Source organism: Pongo pygmaeus, chromosome 17 (assembly GCF_028885625.2).
Source record: "Pongo pygmaeus isolate AG05252 chromosome 17, NHGRI_mPonPyg2-v2.0_pri, whole genome shotgun sequence".
NCBI classification, from domain to species: domain Eukaryota; kingdom Metazoa; phylum Chordata; class Mammalia; order Primates; family Hominidae; genus Pongo; species Pongo pygmaeus.
In genome coordinates this window covers 91,623,155-91,643,933 of record NC_072390.2, presented here as the reverse complement: position 1 = coordinate 91,643,933, position 20,779 = coordinate 91,623,155, and the positions used below count along the sequence as shown (strand labels likewise).

General features: G+C 51.2%; 1 protein-coding gene across 16 annotated transcripts in view; it reads left to right on the top strand.

Annotated features, from left to right (window-relative positions):
* ZNF516 (zinc finger protein 516) overlaps positions 1-20,779 on the top strand; it is a 152,207-nt gene that overhangs the window by 91,595 nt on the left and 39,833 nt on the right. The window lies entirely within an intron of this gene.

Sequence of the window (20,779 nt, the reverse complement as noted above, 5' to 3'; positions counted from 1 at the left end):
AGTGTGGGAACACGGAGGGGCATCAGTTCAAGGTGATAGAAGGTGCAGCGGCCCGATGGAGCTCGCTTTGAGTTCAGAGAGGAGAAATCACGTGGGAGTCAAACCTGTCAAGTCATCGCTGATCTGAAGAAGTTCGTTTAAGGAGCGGAGTTTAGACGTTCAGATCCGTTGCGATTCTTCAGATCACTTCCCGTTTTGCAATCACGACTGTCCGTGAGTGCCCGAGTGTAAGTTGTGTTCTTGCAGAAGCAGTGTGTTCCTCTGTCCCCCGCAGGGGCCTCGGACAGCCTGGGTCCCTGAGGGGCCACTTGGTCCACGGTCTGTCCTGTCATGTGGGTGGCAGAGGGGGTCACAGGTCACACAGGTCCGGGTTCGCAGCTGTGGGATGCCTGTAGCTTGGATGACAAGGAAATGTCCTCGGACCTAGGCATCTTAGGATGGTGAAGCTGAAGGGGCCTGGGGAACCCTTCCTGTCCTCTGGATGGTGGCTCCGGGAGGTTACAGGAGGGCACCCTTTCTTCAGGTTTACTCTCGGCTTCTCTGGAGGCAGTTCCATGGGACAGCCCAGTGTGTGCCTCGTTCACTGCTGAACTCAGCAAGAGGGATTGTGGCCACTGGCGGGATTTGTATTCAGAGTGAATAAATTGATTAGTGTTGACCGAGGCGATGTCTTCAGCAAATAGAAGGTGCGGGGCTGAGGCTTGTGCATACACAATTTCTTTTCAGAGAAGCCCTCCCCTTCCTGTGGGATGCAGAGACCACTGGTCACATTCACGTGCACACACGTGTACGCACACACACGCACATGTGCACACACACACGTGTACACACACACATAGGCACGCACATGTGTGTGCAGTCATTCTGTGGAAATTGTCTATGCAGAGTTGGCACTCAATACTGGTTTTCCCTATCCTTCTTGAGAGCCTATAAACAGTAGTGGAGAGATGCAGCGCGGGGGTGTGGTTGGTGGTGGATGCAGCGCGGGGGTGTGGTTGGTGGAGAGATGCAGCGCGGGGGTGTGGTTGGTGGAGAGATGCAGCGCGGGGGTGTGGTTGGTGGTGGATGCAGCGCGGGGGTGTGGTTGGTGGTGGATGCAGCGCGGGGGTGTGGTTGGTGGATGCAGCGCGGGGGTGTGGTTGGTGGTGGATGCAGCGCGGGGGTGTGGTTGGTGGTGGAGAGATGCAGCGCGGGGGTGTGGTTGGTGGATGCAGCGCGGGGGTGTGGTTGGTGGTGGATGCAGCGCGGGGGTGTGGTTGGTGGAGAGATGCAGCGCGGGGGTGTGGTTGGTGGAGAGATGCAGCGCGGGGGTGTGGTTGGTGGTGGATGCAGCGCGGGGGTGTGGTTGGTGGTGGATGCAGCGCGGGGGTGTGGTTGGTGGATGCAGCGCGGGGGTGTGGTTGGTGGTGGATGCAGCGCGGGGGTGTGGTTGGTGGTGGATGCGGCGCGGGGGTGTGGTTGGTGGATGCGGCGCGGGGGTGTGGTTGGTGGTGGATGCGGCGCGGGGGTGTGGTTGGTGGTGGATGCGGCGCGGGGGTGTGGTTGGTGGAGAGATGCGGCGCGGGGGTGTGGTTGGTGGAGAGATGCGGCGCGGGGGTGTGGTTGGTGGTGGATGCGGCGCGGGGGTGTGGTTGGTGGTGGATGCGGCGCGGGGGTGTGGTTGGTGGAGAGATGCGGCGCGGGGGTGTGGTTGGTGGAGAGATGCGGCGCGGGGGTGTGGGTGGAGAGATGCGGCGCGGGGGTGTGGTTGGTGGAGAGATGCGGCGCGGGGGTGTGGGTGGAGAGATGCAGTGCGGGGGTGTGGTTGGTGGTGGATGCGGCGCGGGGGTGTGGTTGGTGGTGGATGCGGCGCAGGGGTGTGGTTGGAGAGATGCAGTGCGGGGGTGTGGTTGGTGGTGGAGAGATGCAGTGCGGGGGTGTGGTTGGTGGTGGATGCAGCGCGGGGGTGTGGTTGGTGGAGAGATGCAGTGCGGGGGTGTGGTTGGTGGTGGAGAGATGCAGTGCGGGGGTGTGGTTGGTGGTGGAGAGATGCAGCGCGGGGGTGTGGTTGGTGGTGGAGAGATGCAGTGCGAGGGTGTGGTTGGTGGTGGATGCAGCGCGGGGGTGTGGTTGGTGGTGGATGCAGCGCGGGGGTGTGGTTGGTGGTGGAGAGATGCAGCGCGGGGTGTGGTTGGTGGTAGAGAGATGCAGCGCAGGTCTCTGGTTGGCTCTGAGAGCCCCGGGAAGGAGAGGGCTGGGAGGCCGGTTGTGCTCCGGGCTCACCTTGCCCCAGGAGTGCCGTCCGTCTGTCCAGGGACCACATCGGGGCCCAGGCAGGCTCTACCAGCCGCTGCAGGGCGTTTCGGAGATGGCCTCGGAGAAGCCTGTGGACGGAGAGGGACGGGTTTAGGCTTGGTCTCTTGTGACCAGCTTTTTGATGTAGTACTTGAAGGAAAACAGCTTTTACATAGCTTTCAAAATTTTGAATTCATAGATCTAGGGCTCCAGCTTGGTCAGTGAGCTCCTATGAAACAGTTGCAGAGATATTATTTTGTAACTCCTTCTCAAAATAGAAATATGACTGAGTGCTTGAGAAGATAAATGCAGTAATTAGGGCTTTCCAGAGATTTGTCTGAGGCATTGTTCAATTGGGGTTGAATTTCTTTTTTTTTGGTTTACAAAAAAAAAAACCCATAAATTGAAGATGAACTATAAGAGCAAAACTTAACCCATTTATGCCAGAGGTTGCAAATTTCTTTTTTTTTTTTGTGAAAAATCAGAGCTTGGTGATGACCTTGAGCAGTAGGATATAAATAAGTCCCATGAGCTTAGCGTTCCAATAATGGAACACTAGGCATAAATGGGTTAAGATGTACAGGAAAGGAAAATACAATTATTTCGTCTTTTTAAAAATAGGAGAGAAGAGGAAAATGAAGGAATGAAGTCTGAAGGAGAAATGTATATATATATTTTTTGTTTACCTCATTTTAATGGACACTATAATTACAACCCTTTTGTTACAACTTACAGTGTGATTAAGGAAGCCTGCCTGAGATATTTCAGGAACAATATAGTGATGTGATTTGGGGAGAGTTGCTGAAATTTTTAAGTAAAATGTCAGATCTTTTCCTTAGGTATCCATGGTGGAGTGAAACTTCTGAGACTCAATATTTATATTACATAATAGTTTGAACTCTGCATGTGGGAGCTGTAGAAAACCTACATGTTTCACATTTGTTTATATATGTGTAACCATAACATGCTTTAGTTCTGCCCGGCTTTCTGTGTGGACAAGCTTCCTAACCAGACAGGCCGTGCCTATGTAGTTTGATTCCACTCAGTCACCGCTCTGTGCTTATAGCTTTATAATCTACACTCAACCAAGTACGGGGTCAGTACCAGCCAGGTTATGAATTCATCAGAACCATAAGAGGAAGAATGTCTGATGGGGCAGGCTGGGATATTTATTTGTTTATTTAGTGTCCTAAAATAATGAAGTTTTAACTTTGTGGGCATTTAGGTAGCAAATCCTAGCAAGTGCCCAGAAATAGCTATTCCTAGAATTATTCAGTCCATCTTACCAGAAGACACACATCACAGTACCCAAAGAATGACAATAACTGTAACAGAAACCTCTGTGAAAGGACCTAGAAAATTGTGTCTTGAACACCATGAGCCTCGCCTGCTCCCGTGTTCATCTCTGGCCCAGGCTCAGACCTGGGGGTTGTCTTTTGCCCTCTCTGGCTTCTGCCCCAAGTCGGCCTCTTGGGAAATTGTCCCTCCATCTGTCTCCCCTTGCAGTTGCTCACTCTGAATTTCCAGCCCTTTCACACCCCTCCTGCCTGAGTTTGCTAAAGTGCGGGTGTGTGAAGGAAGGGCCAGTTTCAGAAGTGCTGCTGCCCTTGTGCAGGACTGATTGTTCTGCGGTGATGCTCTGCTCATCCCACGGTGGGAGAGGCACATCCTTACCCTTGAAACCACCCCATTGGGAGACCAAACTAGGCCAAGGAGCCAGCTATCTTAGCAGTTTCCATTTCATCCCTGTGCCATTCACAATCTTAAGTGATGATTGCTGGTTCCAAACAGAAGCATGGTGAGGGCTGGTGGCTGGGTCTCCTCCTGCAGGTGGTGACCACCTGGGATCAGTATTGAATGGACGATGTCACCCAGAGCTACGTTCAAGGGATGAGAGAATTTCCCGCGTTGTATCGGGGGCCCTGGGGCTAGAACTCAGACCTCCGGACCTCGAGTCTAGAGGTGACAGAAGACAACTTAGGCGCTGTTTTCCTGAACCTCCTCTCTAGCCCTTAGAACATACCCAGGCTTTCGCTGAGATGAGCTACCTTGAAGCCAGCATGGAGAGCATTTTCAAGTTAGTTACTAAATGACTAACATACTTTAAGTCAATTGCTAACTCATTACATTGAATAAGTTTTTGCAAGGTTGGACATTTTTGAAGTTGGATGTGCTGGCTATATATATAAACCCCCAAATCTAATGTTCATGGACATAGTTTGCTTAATTCCATCTTTGCCAAAATGCAAGTATATTATTAATTTAAAGCCCTCTGCATTTTTAGCCTCTGAAAATATTGATGAAGGTGCAAACTGAAATATAAGATGCAGATCAAAAGGATGCATTGCTATACCGACAGCGCTGTGCTTCAAAAGACATATGCATTTTGCATTTGTCCTGATGACCTTTTAAGGCAAGCTTTTGGTGTAAGTCTTTTGCAGATAAATACCTGTTGTTGAAAAGTGGATGGCTCTTCCATGTACGGGGACCACACGCGTAGCACCAGCACTGGGAGGGAGTCGGGCTATAGCTTGGGCGCAGGTGCCATCTAGTGGTAGCTTCCATGCATTGCGCGGGCTGCCAGGATGCCTAGGGGAAATCCGCCTTCCTCTGTCAGAGACTGCTTGTGTTATGAAATGGCCCTTGTTCCGCAAGTCAGACACATGCCTGATTTTAAATCTGAAGATTCGACTAATAAGTGATCCTGATTTTTTTTTTGAAGACTCATTACAGTTTCTTTGCAAAAGACACGGAATTTGGATTCTGTGTTTTTGGACATTTATGCATCACAACAGAAAAAGTTGTAGAAAGCCATGCAGGTGCTAGCTGGTTTGTGTGTATATTAGTTGGCTTTAAGTCAGAGAAGTGTACAGTGTTATTTCTCTTCCTGAGACTTACTCCCTCCTATGCCTCTTAAAACACTTTGTGTAGGAGAAAACACACAAGTGGTTTAATTGTATTCTTTGTGACTCCTGTTGGAAGATTCCAGGCCCATTCCTTCAGAAAGGCCCCCATTCCTTCCTAACTAGTGTTATGGGCCTGGTTTTCCTGCTCTCCTCCTTACTCTAAGCTTCCTTATTTTCATTCTAACATCTACCAGCGGCGTCAGCACCTTCTTCCCGACAGTCCCCGCCACCGTTCTTGATAAGACTTCATGTGCGGCCTTTGTGCTAGCTGGCATCTGCTTCAGACAGCTGCGTCATACAAGGAAAGATTCATGTTAGCTAATTATTTTTTGCCAACTTGGATAAATTTGTAAATGGAAATCTTCATTGCTATCTGATTAAAGTATGGTTTGCCATGTTTTTAAAAATAATAAAAGAATATATTGATTGCATTTTCTCCAGTGGATGTGTTTTGGTTTGCCACTAGGATTTGGGGACGAAGGAAGGTGTGTAAGGTGTAGAGTAGCTGTGAAAGCCAGCTTGAATTCGATTCACTTTAGCATTTGATTCACAACAGAAAAACCAAACCTGAGCGACGCTTCTTTATAGTTGAGTCAATAGGAAGCAGTTAGTAAATTCCAGGTTTCTAGAACCTGATTATGTTTTATGTCGGATAAACTGCTATTTAACTGAAAGTTGTCATGGAAGCTAGAGGTATTTGATTAACCTTTAAGTTGTTGATTTTGTACTCACTGATTTAAAAAGTAACATGAATAATTTGTCTAGTCAGAAATTCTGCATTTAATTTGGGACTGTTTTTGTTTGGACATCAAAATACAGCTTCCAAGGCTGGGGGCGCAGTGGCTCATGCCTGTAATCCCAGCACTTGGAGAGGCCAGGGAGGATCACTTGAGCCCAGGAATTTGAGAACAGCCTGGCAACAGAGTGAGACCCATCTCTACAAAAAGTTTAAAAAAAAGTAGCCAAGCATGGTAGCACACGCCTGTAGAGCCAGCTACTCAGGAGGCTGAGGTGGGAGGAGGGCCTGAACCTGGGAGGTTGAGGCTGCAGTGAGCTGTGATTGCACCAGTGCACTCCAGCCTGGGTGACAGAGCAAGACCTTGTCTCAAAAATAAAATATCATGTCCAGAGTACTAAGATATTTATGTAATTTTCTATTAACACAGATAACATACTTTTGCAAGTTGTTTATGTTAGTAGATTATCATTTAAAATGAAAACATGTATACTCAGTCATCCAGAAAAATAGAATAAACATCTTGGGGTATAATTTATCAAACTTTTATGATACCATTCAGTTGCATGTTGCTCTAGTCCTGGCATTTTCTTGTCATTCAGATTTTTTTTTTTTGTAGTTCACATTGTGTATGTCATGATAAGAATGAGAAAGCTTGGGGACATTTCTTTGAAAGAAACCTTTCTGGCCATAGGACTGAACTGGACGATTGGCAGCAGCGTTTATTATTCTATATGAAAGCCCAGGGCGGCCCTTTGATGAGAATGAGGGCAAGACCCACGTTGTCACTTTGCCCTCCATGGCCTTGGTGTTTGGGGCTTGGGTCTCCCTGACTCGGTGCCTCTGGAGGGGCTCACGGCTTCCTGATTGGCTGCACCTGCTTCTGAACTGCGTAGCCTCTGAAAGCAATTATGTGTCCCCCGGCCTTTCTGTGTTCCTTGTGTCCCTCTGAAGCACTGAGTCTGTCTTGGTTATTTTTTTATGTTTCAGGAGGAGAACTTCCAGATCACACCAGCCCGTGGCAGTGGTTTTCAGCATTTCTTTGGCTCCCCTTGCACAGGCAGCTTATGTCTTGTTTTTTAATGGAAAAGCCCCCCTGGATATTATAGCTACAACTTTTCCTCGTGCATTTTCTACCTCATATCCAAAAACATCGTCTGACAGTGGTGTTCCGGCCTCTCACTCTCAGTGGAACGGCCTCTCTTCTCCACAGTTTGGAGAACCACTCTGCCTGCTGCCAAGATCCTTTCAGCTTGAGTATCTTTCCAGGGGCTGTTTTTTTCCCCCAGATGTCTATGTAGTTTTCTCTTAGTCTCTGGCATTTTGGTTGTCTTAGAAATTCAAATTGTGATGAAATCTGGACGCCTGATTTCATCAAGTTTCCCCCTTTCAGGACAGGTTAAAAGTGATAGAAGACGGATCTTCTTCTGAGAAACACTGTTGATGACTGTGATGTTCTTGCTGTCAAATCCAGTTTTTTAGTAGCTGGTAATGTCTGTTATAAAAGTTACTACAGATTCACAAATATTAAAAGTAAATGCTGAAATCTTGAAATGATTTTGAATGCAGTGGCCCTGAGTTCTGAGACAGTGTTGGGCTCCTGGCACTGTGCATTTTCACCTTGGGAGGAGGGTGACCCTGTGCGCCATATATGGTTGAAATCACCAGTGTCATTTGGATAGAGGCTGCTTGCTTTTATATCGCAAATACCTATTTGTTCCCCACCACCATACACTTGTATGGGGCTAGTTTCATAGATTTTTCTTTTTAAGTAAGAGGGAACATCTAAGAAGAGGAAAGTGAAGGAGGGGTGTGACCATCTCCTAATCATAGCTGCTAGGGATGGGAGAACCAGTGACCTGAATGTCCTATTTGCTGTCAGCCCTGAGCACTATCTACCATTCGAGGCCATCACTGCAAATATTCCATCTGGCTTTTAATTAAGAGAATGGGCTGCTAATGAAATCTCATACTTCAGGTTGTACATGGATCACCTTCTAGGTCAAGAGCGTGGACGCTGGGGAGAAGGCAGGGCTTCCTATTTCGCTTGCAGCTTTGCGCACTTCCGGACGGTGAAGCTCGCGGTGTGGGGAGCTGGATGAGGAGCGGGTTCCTGTCCCTGAAACACTTGGCTCCTGCGGGGCGGCTGGCCCACCCTTTGGGCTGGCTGCAGTGTGACCAGGGTGGAGACGTCGTTTTGAGTTTCATTTCCTCGACACGTGCTGGTGCGTCTTGTTTTGGAGAGAGACTCCCTCATCTAGAATGCGTGGCCTCCAGCCTGTCCGTGGTCACTGACTCCAGTGACTGTAGCTCTGGGATGTCCACCTCAGCACCCACGCGAGGTTGGTAACTGGGTTAAGAGCTGTGCTCTGTGCTGCCAGGATTCCGTACCTGCCCCTGAGGCTGCCTGTACTTAACGTTGCTGTTCTTATTTGCAGGTCCTTAAGAGATACCTGCTGAATTAACAAATTCATCTTGCGCTTCATGCTTTTTAGAGCACTTTCCTGTGCACTGTCTCATTGCATGTGAGTCTTGGATATTAAATGACTCCTACTCACCGCATTCAACCCATAAATACATATTTGTTGATGGTCTCTCTACCAGGAGCCAGATGCACTAGATAGTGGTGATAAAGCTGTGAAACAAGGTTTGCTTTCTTGGTGTCTGGGAGATGCTCGTTTAGGAGGGGGTGCAGCCTTGTGAACTGCGGGGGAAGCAGCGAGTGCGGAGGCCCTGCGGTGGCAGGAGTGCCTGTGTGGGAAACCCGCTCTGCTGGGTTAGGGCCAAAATCCCCTTTCTTGTGGTTTAACGTTTGTTCCCTTACAACCTAAAAACATGGCATGCAGGCTTTGTCTGTGATTTTGCTCCATCCGTTTCCAATATTCCTGCCTGGCCTGAGATGACCAAATGCTCACTCATGTGTTCAGTCAGAGCAGAAGGAGTTGGAATCGGGACTGAGTTTGAAAAGTGCAGACCTGGAATATCATCCAGTTCCTCCAGTCAACCATGGTTCAGTCAGAAAGGGCGTGTGTGGTGATTGGGCAATTAATGAGTTCCCGTGTGTGGACAGCACTCTCTCCTGGAGGCTGTGTTCTGACCTGCCTTCCCACCTGCGCTCCCCCCACCTGGTCACCTGCCTTCCCACCACCGTTCCCCCACCTGGTCACCTGCCTTCCCGCCTGCCCTCCCTCCACCTGGCCACTTGTCTTCCCACCTGCCCTTCCCCCACCCGGCCACCTGCCTTCCCACCTGCCTTTCCCCCACGTGGCCACCTGCCTTCCCTTCCACCTTTCCCCCACCCGGCCACCTGCCTTCCCGCCTGCCTTCCCACCTGCCTTCCTAGCTGCCTTCCCAGCTGCCTTCCCAGCTGCCTTCCCAGCTGGCCTCCTGCTTTCCCGGTCTCAGCTCTTGAATGTGCAAAGGGCTTCCCAGGCTGCGCTACTTCCTGGGTGACTTGTGTTGCCCGGAACATATTTTGAGCCCTGTGAATGTCACCTTCTGGGTGAAGAGCCCCGTTTGCCAACCCCAGAGCCTGTGGCTGACCAGAAGATGGTAAAACTATAACCTGTTATTAGTGACACTCCCTGTGGTCTTACATCTATTTAGGAACCTAGAGTCTTTTTCCCTATGTCAAAAGATGCTTCTTTCCCTTTCTGTGAAGTCTTCCCATTTTCATGGGGACAGCGAGGAAAAGGCCACCCTGAGCCCTGGATGTAAGGCCTGTCCCTTGGCCGTACTGTGTTTCTTTGGTCCAGTGGCCGAGTCTGCGCTGGCTCCCTGGTTTGACTGTCATCGCTGGTGGTGGAAATGGGGCTCTTCTTCAGCTGTGTGCTCCCCGGAAGCCAGAGGCGGCGTTGTGAGCCGCGGCAGAGAGGACCGTGGTGTTGTTTGCCTCGCCGTCCCTCTCCGTTTGTGTGTCACGTTCCCCTGCTCTTGTGGCCTCTCTGCTGTGGGCCTCCCTGCCTGGCCTCCTCCTGCTGGCTCTGCCTGTCCCTGTCTGATGGGGTCTCCGGCCTTCAGGGCGAGGCTGAGACAACAGCCTTATCCCCAAAGCACACGATGAGGCTGGGGCCATGGGATGACTGAGACCTCTGTGTCTGCAGTTTTCCACCTGGCTGCCTGGGCACCTGTGGAGGTCCCTGTTTCTAATTTGGTATTTTAAAAGAGGTTCTGTAGGGCTGGTGCGATTGCACGGGCTACTAGGATGCGAGTACGTCATGTTTGGGGACCCCTGTCGTAGTCACGTGTCTGGGATGGGGCCCGGCAGGAATAGCTGTGCAGGTTCGCAGGAGGACCTGGCTGTGGGCAAGTCCACAGCGACAGAGGGAGCAGTTAGGGTTAGGTTACAGTTAGGGTTAGAGTTGGGTTAGGGTTAGGTGTTCGGGTTAGGCTTAGAGTTGGGTTAGGTGTAGGGGTTAGGGTTAGAGTTGGGTTAGGGGTTAGGGTTAGAGTTGGATTAGGGTTAATAGTGCTAGGGTTAGTGGTTATGGTTAGCGGTTAGGTTTAGTGTTATGGTTGGTTCACGGTTAGGGTTGAGGGGATTAGGATTGGGATCAGGTGTTCACGTTAGTTGTTAGGTTAGGGTTAGGTGTATTGCTACGGCTATGGCTAGGGTTAGCACTAGGATTAGGGTTGTGGTTTGGCTTATGCTTATGGTAGTACCCTCCTCTGCCAGACCCCTCACGCTCACACCTATTCACCCTGGAGCCTGTTTCCTAAAGTGCAGACTCTTCATATCATTTTCTCTTTTCTTTTCGAAATCTCGCAGCCTTCCTTAATGGTTTCTTTGTGCAGTCTCTGACCTCCTGTGGACCCCTGATGTCCCCACCTTCCATCCCTGCTGTGCCTGGTTTCCTTTCCTCATGGTTTTCCTGGGATCTGGGAACACCTGCCAGTGTCGATGTGCCCGTTGCTGTGGGGTGTGAGCTGAGATTGACGCATTTGAAGCTGGCTTCAGCTCTCAGCCTTTATGGCCTTAGATAAGCTGCTTTGTGCCTCAGGTTTCTTATCTACAAAATGGGACAGTGACCTTCCCTCCCTAGACCTGTTCCGAGGGGCAGGTCGTGGATGTGAAGTTCCTGGCATGGTTCCAGGCACCCAGTGAACCCGGGAAGTGTCATGTTTTTATCACACCCCCACTCGGTGCTTCTGGCTGGGGAATGCAGTGCTCAGGCTGTGTTTGCAAACCCAGCTGCTCCTCTCCAAAGGATAATGACCAACGTCCACGTGGGCCTCATGCGTGCAGGACCCGGGTTGCTCTGTGCCCCTCGTTTCCTTGGAGACTTGGAGACTTGTGTGGTGGTGCTGGCAGCCGGGCTGCTTGGCCGTGGACCCAAGGCCTGCTGCCTGGTGCTTCTCCAGAATCCCCTGCTCCTTGGTGAGCTGGGATGCGTCTGAGACGAGTGCCGTCCTGGGCACGTCACTGCTGCTTCCTGGCTTGGGACTGGCCTCCCTGGGTGACCTGCTCCACCCCACAACAGGTGTGTGCGTTGGGCTGTATTGTTAAAGCCACTGGTGTAAACCCCGACCCAGGTGTGCCATGGGGCCGGAAAAACTGCAGTCATGGTTCCTTGTGGATTTCATTACAGACATTCATGGCTCGTAGTCTTCTGGTAGATTTGCTCATTCTCATATCAAAATGACCAGTTTGTGTTCAGTACCCAGCTACCCGGGGTGGGAAATTGGGAGACAATGGAAAGAAGCCAGTTGTATTAAAAACCTTAGCGCATACTCAATGCACAGGCCACAGGGGTCTGGGTTGTGACCCGGTCCACTCTGAGGGACCCTTCAGGACGTTTTGTATAGGAGGAAGAGCCCAGTTACTCAAAGATGTTCATGGTTTTGTGCTTGGTATTGCATTTGTGTTTCTGTTTTGTTTTAACCAAGCATGAGAAGCTCTGAAATTATTGCTGTAATAAGCATGAACCGGGAGGCACACTGCCTCATGTAATAAAACGGCATATGCTGCCCACGATTGCTCATGGCCACAGGTGAAGGTCATGTGACCGAGCAGGACTAGCAGCGAGACTCTTAGGAAACAGCCTTTTCTCCAGACTCACCCATCTCCCCCTCAAGTCCCAGCGTTGCGGGCAGTGATGGCTGTGTAACCGCTCCTCAGAGTGAAATAGCTGCTTGCTATTTTTAGAGGTAGAGATTAAGAAATGACAAAGCATTTTTGTTTAAAGAAGTGTGTTTCTACTTTGTACTGCTTAAAAATACCTCTGCAAAAATTAAGTCACAAGGAATTGAACAGAACAAAAAATGACATTGAAGAGTACATAAGAAATGAATTACTCCTATCTAGTTAGCAATTTTTGGGTTGTTTCCGTACACAAAACTTAGAAACTTAGCATTGACAGGGAGATCACGCACCTGTGTGTGTGCAGATGGAAGCTCTGTCCCCGCAGAATTCCCGAGAGCTGCTTCCTGCTTTCTGCCTGCCCCTCTCGTTGGTGAGGGATGCACTCTTTCTAAGGCAGCTGTTTCTCAGCTGAGCACTTCTCCCTTGGCCTCCCCTGAAATCTCATTCTCATTGATTTCTGTTTATTTGTCCTGTCTTGCCCAGCCCTCCTCAATCTTGGCTGCAGTTACAGTCACCCAGAGATTTTTTTTTTTTTTTTTTTTTTTTTTTTTTGAGAATGTGCAGGCCACTCCCTCAGAAGCCTGGACCTTAGGCCAGGTTCTGGCCTTGATCAGTTCTTGCCAGCTGTGGCTCGTGACCTTGACAGATGATTCTCAGATGCCACCTGCAAGGCTGTCCTGGATGAACCGATTTTCCTGCATCCATTCAGTGCTCACCGAGTAACAGCGGGGTTTGTGGCAGCCCAACCCACCAGCCGCCTGTTTTGGGTGGAACAGTCCACATTCTTGCAGTCATTCTCGTATTACTTGGTTCCCAGAAGCCTCTCCCGGGCCTGTTCTGGACTCACTCACTCTTGTTCATTTGCTGCTCTTCCATGCATGGTTCAGAGCCCAGGCTGGGCTCCTGCCGCCCACTGTGGAGAGAGGACCCTTGGCCAGCCCCGTCCTGGGCCTTCCTTCCCCAACTGTTGCTGAGGGTGCTTCTGTTTGATCTCAACCCTGAGCCGAGTAACTCACACTGAGCCTGTGGTCTCCTAGGAGCTTGGGGTCTTTTCCGTGGCTAGAACTTTCTCTTCTTGCACTTTGTTTTTCCTTACGGGATTTCACCTTGTTAGTTTCAAGCCTTTGTTGCATCTCATCGAAAACTTCTGAGTCTCTGTGCTGCTTTGGTCTCCCTCATCTCTGAGTGTCAGCCCTGGTCCAGTAAGCTTGTCCAGTTCCCTTTCTCCATCTGGGTCATCGATGCACATATGATGGCTCATGGGAGGTCGGGCACTGCAGCAACTTCGGAGACCTTCCTCCTTGTGGATCTGAAACAGGAAAGTTCCCTGACCCCTCGCGGGACTTGCAACAGGGGCATGGCTCATGTGCGCTCGTACCACTTACAGGAGGGGGAGCAAGCAGATTGGCAGGTGCAGGAGCTGGGTGAGTGCTTTTGGGCATCGGCCCCATGGTAGTGTCTAGACAATTAATGCTGTTTCAGCAGTTGCTATCTGTGGTTGGCTAAGTGTTCAACCAGCTCAGCGGAGAGTCTGGGTGACAGCCTTTTACACCCTGCCATCTTGGTACCTGGGTCCTTGTCTGGTGTCCAGGAAGAATGGGGTCATACAGGCTTTGAAGGATGGTGATTGCAGGGATTTCATTGAGTGATGGAGGTGGTTCTCAGGGGGATGAATGGGGAGCTGGAAAGGGGATGGAGTGGGAAGATGATCTTCCCCTGGAGTTCAGCTGTCCCACGGCCGACCTCCTCTCTGACCGTCTGCAGCCATACTCCTCTCAATGTTCAGATGCTCCTTCTCTTTTCTTCTCTGCCGTGTGGTTCTGCCACTCTGTCAGTCTGCTGCTCTTCTGCTCTTGGAGCCTGGGGTTTGGGGTTTCTATGGGTACAGGATAGAGGCATGGCAGGCCAAAAGCAACACTTGAGTTCGAAAACAGGAATGCCTGTTCCCATTTAGGACCGTAGGTTTCCAAGCTCGAGGGTGGGGCCTTTGCCAGGGAACTGCCCTCTTCTACCCAGTATTTCCCTGTCTCCTGTCCATATCAGATTCAGGAATGGCCACTCCTGGGCAGAGGCATTGGGCCTGCTCCCAGCTGACCTCTGTGCGCTAAACCCAGCCATGTTCTCCTTCCTGTCCCCAAGACTGTCAGGGAGAGACCAGGTCCATGCATGCTTCGGTCTCCTACGTTACCAGCTTAGTAATCCTCTGAAAAAAGAAAATCACGTTGTATAGTTGGTGCACTTCTGTGTGACTGAGTGGTTTTTTTTTTTATTTTTTCTTGCCAAATCTGGGATAAAATATATTGAAACAATTTGTATTTTATAAACCTACCACGACACACAGAATTGATCTCATCTGCTTCGGAAGCAGGTCAGCGGCAGTGCGTGTGCGGACCTGTGCTGGTGTACCTGCAAACTGCCTCCCTTGCTGTTCATGCCTTCAGTCCTGCAAACGTACAATGTATTGGAACAGCAAAGCGTGTGTAAGGCATCTAAGAATCATCCATGGGTTACTAAACTGGCCTAGGTGTGGTGCACAGACATGCCACGTCTCTTCAAAGATTCTTCCTGTTCTGTTATCGTGGTGGGGTGCGTGGAAGAAGTGTGCATTTTGTGCATGTGTCTGACCTGAGCTGATGTGGCTGAAATGAGAGGGGCTGCGGGCTCGTCCCGCGGTGGCTGTGTCCCAGGAGCAGAGTCCACGTGGATGACGGAGCCTTCAGAGGGGCGGGGCATGGTCCTGTCCAGGTGGCCGGGGCTCCAGCGATGGGTTCTGGTCTCAGGGCAGCAGGTGTCCCTGAGAGATCAGTCCAGTGAGAATTTGGGGTGTTACGGGTTCCCTATGCCCTTGGCAGGTTTTTTCCTGTGGGAAGGATGTGGTTGCCGAAATTATACCACATCCTGTGGGAACCATCGTGATGGTTGCCGAAATAATAGAATAAAATATTTACGATGTTTGGCTGCATAATGAAAATGACATGTGTGGGTAAAATTGTCATAGAACTGGAAACTCTTGAAAAGTCCAGCTGTCATCCATTAGAAAGGAAATCATTGTGATAAGGCTGAAAAATGTAGAACCAGATAAAAGTCCTCATACAAGTCTCTGTACATGCAGTTGTTCATTAGAGGGCCCCTTTCCAGTGGTTCTGATGCTGTTTGTAGGTTGGGAGGTGAGAAGTTTTATTCCCGAGGCTCCTTAGAATTATGGTCGCTTAACTGAATTCGTCTTCTAAACAAGCATCAAGCTTTCTTCCCTGTATAATCTTAATATTGTGGAACTTTTACCTTTTCTTAACCTATATAAGAGGAGTGCCATTTCCTCCCCTCCTCCCTTACCTCCCATCCCCTCTTCCTTGTCAGCCTAAAGTTGAATCAGAGATGTCACTGATGAATGTGATGCTTGCAATTACCTGTTCATTCACTTCTCACTCCCTGTTAATATGCAGGGGAGCCCCCGGTGTTGAGCTCAGGCTGTGCCATGAACTTGACTGCAGACGGGTCCAGCAACTGTGCGGAGTGGGGACCTGTCTGCAGTCACCCTGCGTGTTCAACAAAGCCCAGCCCAGCAAAACACCACAGCCCCCGATCCCCGAGCAAGGGCCCCCAACCTTCCCTTAGAAACCCAGAGATGCCAAGTGGGCAGATACCCCTTCCCGTTCACGGAATTAACTAAACTGTATCCGTTATGGGTGGAAAGAAATAATGGCTTTTATGAAGCCCAATATAGAGGGGCAGAAATGAGAAAAATCTTTATTTTAAACACTTAAAAGTTAGGCAAGAAAAGTGTCTTGCAGAGAGAGCGTTGGGGGTGCGTTTTAGGAGGAAGTTGGTTTTTGGAAGGGCTGCTTTGTAGGAATAGCAGCTCAGGAAACAAGCCTGAGGATGCGCTCTCAGTGCGCAGGGGGCCACGAGGGTCCTGGTGCCGGGCCGGCGCTACTTCCTGCAGGTGGGCTGCCTGGGAGGAGGAGTGAGGCAACCGCTCCCGTGGGGGTACAGCTCCCGGGGGTGGGGGGGCGGTGCAGTGGCACCCTAGATGCAGGGCCCGGTTCTTCAGCATCACCAGAGCCGGGCGCAGACCCAGGCTTGCTGCCCATTGCCCCTCCTGGAGTGACAGCCAGCAGGGCGCTCCTGGGGTCCTGTTTATTTTTCAAAGAAGAAAAGAGGCACAAATGTGCACTAAGAACGAAGTGCTTTAAAAACCCATGGAAAACTGAAAACAAGACGAACAGGCAGCCCCAGAGCAGTCACAAGCGCGGAAAGGGAGCGCCTCAGCGTGGCTGCAGACTTTTTTGTTATGTATATTTTACTACAATAATAAAACATATTTTAAGTGAAAGGGGAGTAACTTTATACAAAGTGCCCTCACTGCATTTCTGTGCTTTTGAGGGCGGTTGTGTGTGTTGAAGATGTTGCCTCAGGGACTTCAGACAGTGCAAGTCCGCCACTCCCTGGGCCCCGTGTGAAACATGCTTGTCCCCAGTGTGCGGCACCAGCCAGGCCAGGACCAGCTTGGGACGCAGTGGAGTCACCCAAGACCTGATCCGTGTTTGTGTTTCCAAGACACATCTAGGAAGGTCCTGCTTAGAAAGGAATCCGGGGGCCCCTGGTGTGTTTGAGCCGAGGATAGAGCGGCCAGTGTTGCCGTCTGTGGCGTGCGCGTGCACACTCGTGGGGTCGGGAGCGATGTGCGCCTTCTCCAGGGCTGCTCGGACTCGGCTGCCTCCTCGTGGCACATGCTTCCGTGCACCCGGAGAGCATGGGGTGCGTGTTGGAGATCCTGCTTCCCCTGCACAGGGCCGCTGCCAGGCCTTTCTGAGCCAGCCTTCCCTCTCTGGTGTGTGCCCTCGGCACTGCGGTCAGGGTTAGAGGCAGCCATCTGTGCAAGGCCACACCGTGCTCAAATCAGCACCGTTCTCTTTCCTTTAATTCTAATAAAGTGCCCGGTGAGCACTGCCACCCAGGGGCTGTCAGACTGGTGGGGACTGAGGAGCAGAAGTGCTTTTTCCTGCAGACTTTCTCCCCGCGCGGCACAGGAGCCACAGAACCAGGCATTTCCTCAACCAGGGAGCTGGAGCCCCACTCCCCGGACACTTCTCTAGCTGAGTTCTTCCATTTCAGGATCAGGGCCACTGAAACATCAAAAGCCACCCACGCCTGGTCCCAATTGTGGAGTTGGGGGTGTGGGAGCTGTGGAGGGGGAGTGTGGGGGCCACGGAGGGGGATGTGGGAATTGCGGGGGGGCGTGGGGTTCGTGGAGGGAGGGGTGGGGGCAATGGAGGAAGATGTGCGGGCTGTGGTGGGGGCGTGGGGTTCGTGGAGGGGGCGTGAGAACTGTGGAGGGAGGGGTGGGGGCTATGGAGAAAGGTGTGCGGGCCGTGGTGGGGGTGTCGGAGCTGTGGAGGGGATGTGAGAACCGTGGAGGGAGGGGTGGGGGTGGTGGAGGGGTGGGGGCTGTGGAGGGAGGGGTGGGGGTGGTGGAGGGAGGGGTGGGGGTGGTGGAGGGGGTGTGGGGGCTGTGGAGGGAGGGGTGGGAGCTGTGGAGGGAGGGGTGGGGGCTGTGGAGGGAGGAGTGGGGGCTGTGGAGGGAGGGGTGGGGGCTGTGGAGGGAGGGGTGGGGGCGGTGGAGGGGGTGTGGGGGCTGTGGAGGGAGGGGTGGGGGCGGTGGAGGGAGGGGTGGGGGCGGTGGAGGGAGGGGTGGGGGCGGTGGAGGGAGGGGTGGGGGCGGTGGAGGGAGGGGTGGGGGCGGTGGAGGGGGCGTGGGGGCTGTGGAGGGGGTGCGGGTGTGTCCTGTGCCTGCTGCCGCCTGTACGGGGTGTCCTGAGGAGGCCTGTTTGCCAGTGGTGGCACTGATTTCTCTGGGAGGTTCACCTCGCGTGTGCAGTAGATGGAGTACACATGAGAATGGGGAGTGTATAAAAGGGATAAATGAAGTCAGAATGGCACTCAGGAGCCTGAGAACAGCGGATGGGTGTCGTGGTCCCTTTGGGCCGCCCGGGAGGCCCCTCATCTTAGTTTTGCTTTGACCTGGCTGTAAGGAAACCTTAGCAGTAAGGAAACCTTGGCTGTGCCACGTGGCAGCACTTTGCCAGGCCCACTGGACTTGGCAGTAGTTTATTCCCGTGATTGGAGGCCCCTGGAAGGCCCTTGTCAACAGCACTGGGTCCAGGAGCTGGGGACGAGGGGCGAAGCTGTCTGTTCTGTGGCTTTCTGATGACGAATGCGGGGAGCGCTTGGGCCTGCGCCTCTCTGCACACCAAGGCCTGAGGGGCCCAATCAGGAGCTCACTAGAGGCTTTTGCTGTTTCAGTGGCCCTGATCCTGTAATGAAGAAACCTCGGCTAGAAGAGGGTCCGGGGAAGAGGGTCCTGGGTCCCTGGCTCAGAAGGTGCCTGGTTGGGAAGAGGGTCCTGGCTCCCTGGCTGAGAAGGTGCTTGGTTCCTTGTTGCTGAGGATCCTATGCCTCTCCAGTTAGCTACATGTTTTCTTCCTTGGAAAGGAAGTAGGCCCTTGGAAAGCTGTTCAGTCTTTCTGCTCATCAGCTGCTTCTGTGAATAGCTTCAGTTTCCCGTCACCTGTCCCTCCACTCATGGTCGTGCTTCTCTCCCGCCCTACTGGGGTGGCTCAGGACTGTGTGCAGGGTCTGTGTGTTCCAGAGGCATTTTGCCGTTCACTCCCGACTGGTGACTTCGATAACTTGGGCTAGACCATTCGTTTTTTTTTTTTTTTTGAGACGGAGTCTTGCTCTGTTGCCCAGACTGGAGTGCGGTGGCGCCATCTCGGCTCACTGAAGCCTTCCCCTCCAGGGTTCAAGTGAATCTCCTGCCTCAGCCTCGGGATTACAGGCGCCCGCCACCATGCTTGGCTAATTTTTGTATTTTTTAGTAGAGACGAGGTTTTGCCATGTTGGCCAGGCTGACCTCAAACTCCTGACCCCAAGTGATCCGCTCGCCTTGGCTTCCCAAAGTTCTAGGATTACAGGTGCTGGCCACCACGCCCAGCTAATATTTGTGTTTTTAGTAGAGACGGGGTTTCACTGTGTTGGCCAGGCTGGTCTCGAACTCCTGGCCTCAAGTGATCTGCCTGCCTCGGCCTCCCAAAGTGCTGGGATTATGGGTCTGAGCCACTGTGCCTGGCTAGATTATTCACTTTTAGTTTATTACTCAGTGTCTTGGTCAGAGGTACTGGAAGTTCTAGGTGATGTTTTATGATCCTTTTGGGGAACATTTTGGAAGCTTCAACAGTCATGCTTTGAAAACCCCACAGATGTACAGGGGCAGATGACACAGCCGCATTGTTTACACTTACAGACTCCACTAGTAGTCTTGAACATGTGTGTTCAGAAATCTGTATTCCTTTACTGCAGGGAAAACTAGATCTCTCCCTGCTGGATGTTGCCTTTTTCTCATATTTAGAAATGAATCGAACGTACTGAGCACCAGTCTGACTTAAACAAACACTAACGTTTCCTCTTTCGTATACTTAATTCCGAGAAAGTTCATGTTTTTATCCATGGTGCATCCTAGCACTGCCCGGTCTCCTTTCTCATACCAGTGTATGCATATAACAGACTCATATACCTGACTTCATTGATTTTTTATTTTACATTCATTTTATTATCATTATTACTGTTATTTTTTAAGGCGGAGTCTTGCTCTGTTGCCCAGGCTGGAGTGCAGTGGCGTGATGTCAGCTCACTGCAGCCTCCACCTCCTGGGTTCAAGCGATTCTCCTGCCTCAGCCTCCGGAGTAGCTGGGACTTCAGGCGTGTGCCACCATGCCTGGCTAATTTTTGCATTTTTAGCAGAGACGGGGTTTCACCATGTTGGCCAGGCTGGTCTTGAACTCCTGACCTCAGGTGACCCACCCACCTTGGCCCCCCATAGTATTGGTATTGCCGGCATAAGCCACTGTGTCCAGCCTTGACTTTATTTAAATATTAGCCTTTAGGAGCTGGTAGGAGTTGGATAGTATTTTCTTCCTTTGTCTCATCTCCTCATCAATTCTGATCAGCCCTTAACTGCTGACATTTTTTTACATGGACATATCCTTTAACATTGCGTATGAAATTGCGCATTAACTGCCCACTAATTGAAAACCAGCATTTGTTACTGTGTCCCTCAGATCTGGGCAAGTGTCTTCAGTAACAGGCGCTGTCTCACCCTGATGAAGAACCCCTTGGAATAGATTTGTTACCAGTTTGATGGGTTTCCTAAGTGTTATCTCCAAATATATACTTAGAACATTTTAAAGGAGCATTCTGAGTTAGCAGATCCCTCCATTTTACTGAATGTTAAAAATCTCTGAAAATCTTTTTTGAAAACCAAGAACATGGGGCCTTATCATACTGAGACATGGCTGTAAGGGACTGCAGATGGCGGCTGGGTGGTGAAGAATCCTGTGTTTTGTAGTTCAGAGAGTTTTAAGATATCCAGAAACATCTGTACTCCTGCCCAGTTTTGATGTCTAGATTTAAATAAACCCAAGTCCATAAATGCAAAACATAAAACCGAATTCTTGTTAATCTGTGTCATGTCCACTTGTAGTACAGTCTCTTCTGACTTTGGAAAAGCCTTAAAACGTCCGAGCCCAGCCCACACCTCGGCTGTGTTTCTCCCTGTCACACGCGTTCCTTGGGTAAAGTGGGAGGGTTCTGACCGCACCATCCCTCCCCACCGCAGAGTTCATCCCAGACGGTGGCTCAGACACACTCTCTGTCAAGGCCCGACCATCAGGGGAGCAGAGCTTGAGGGGCGGAACCCCGGACTCAGTTCTCCTGGGCAGCCGG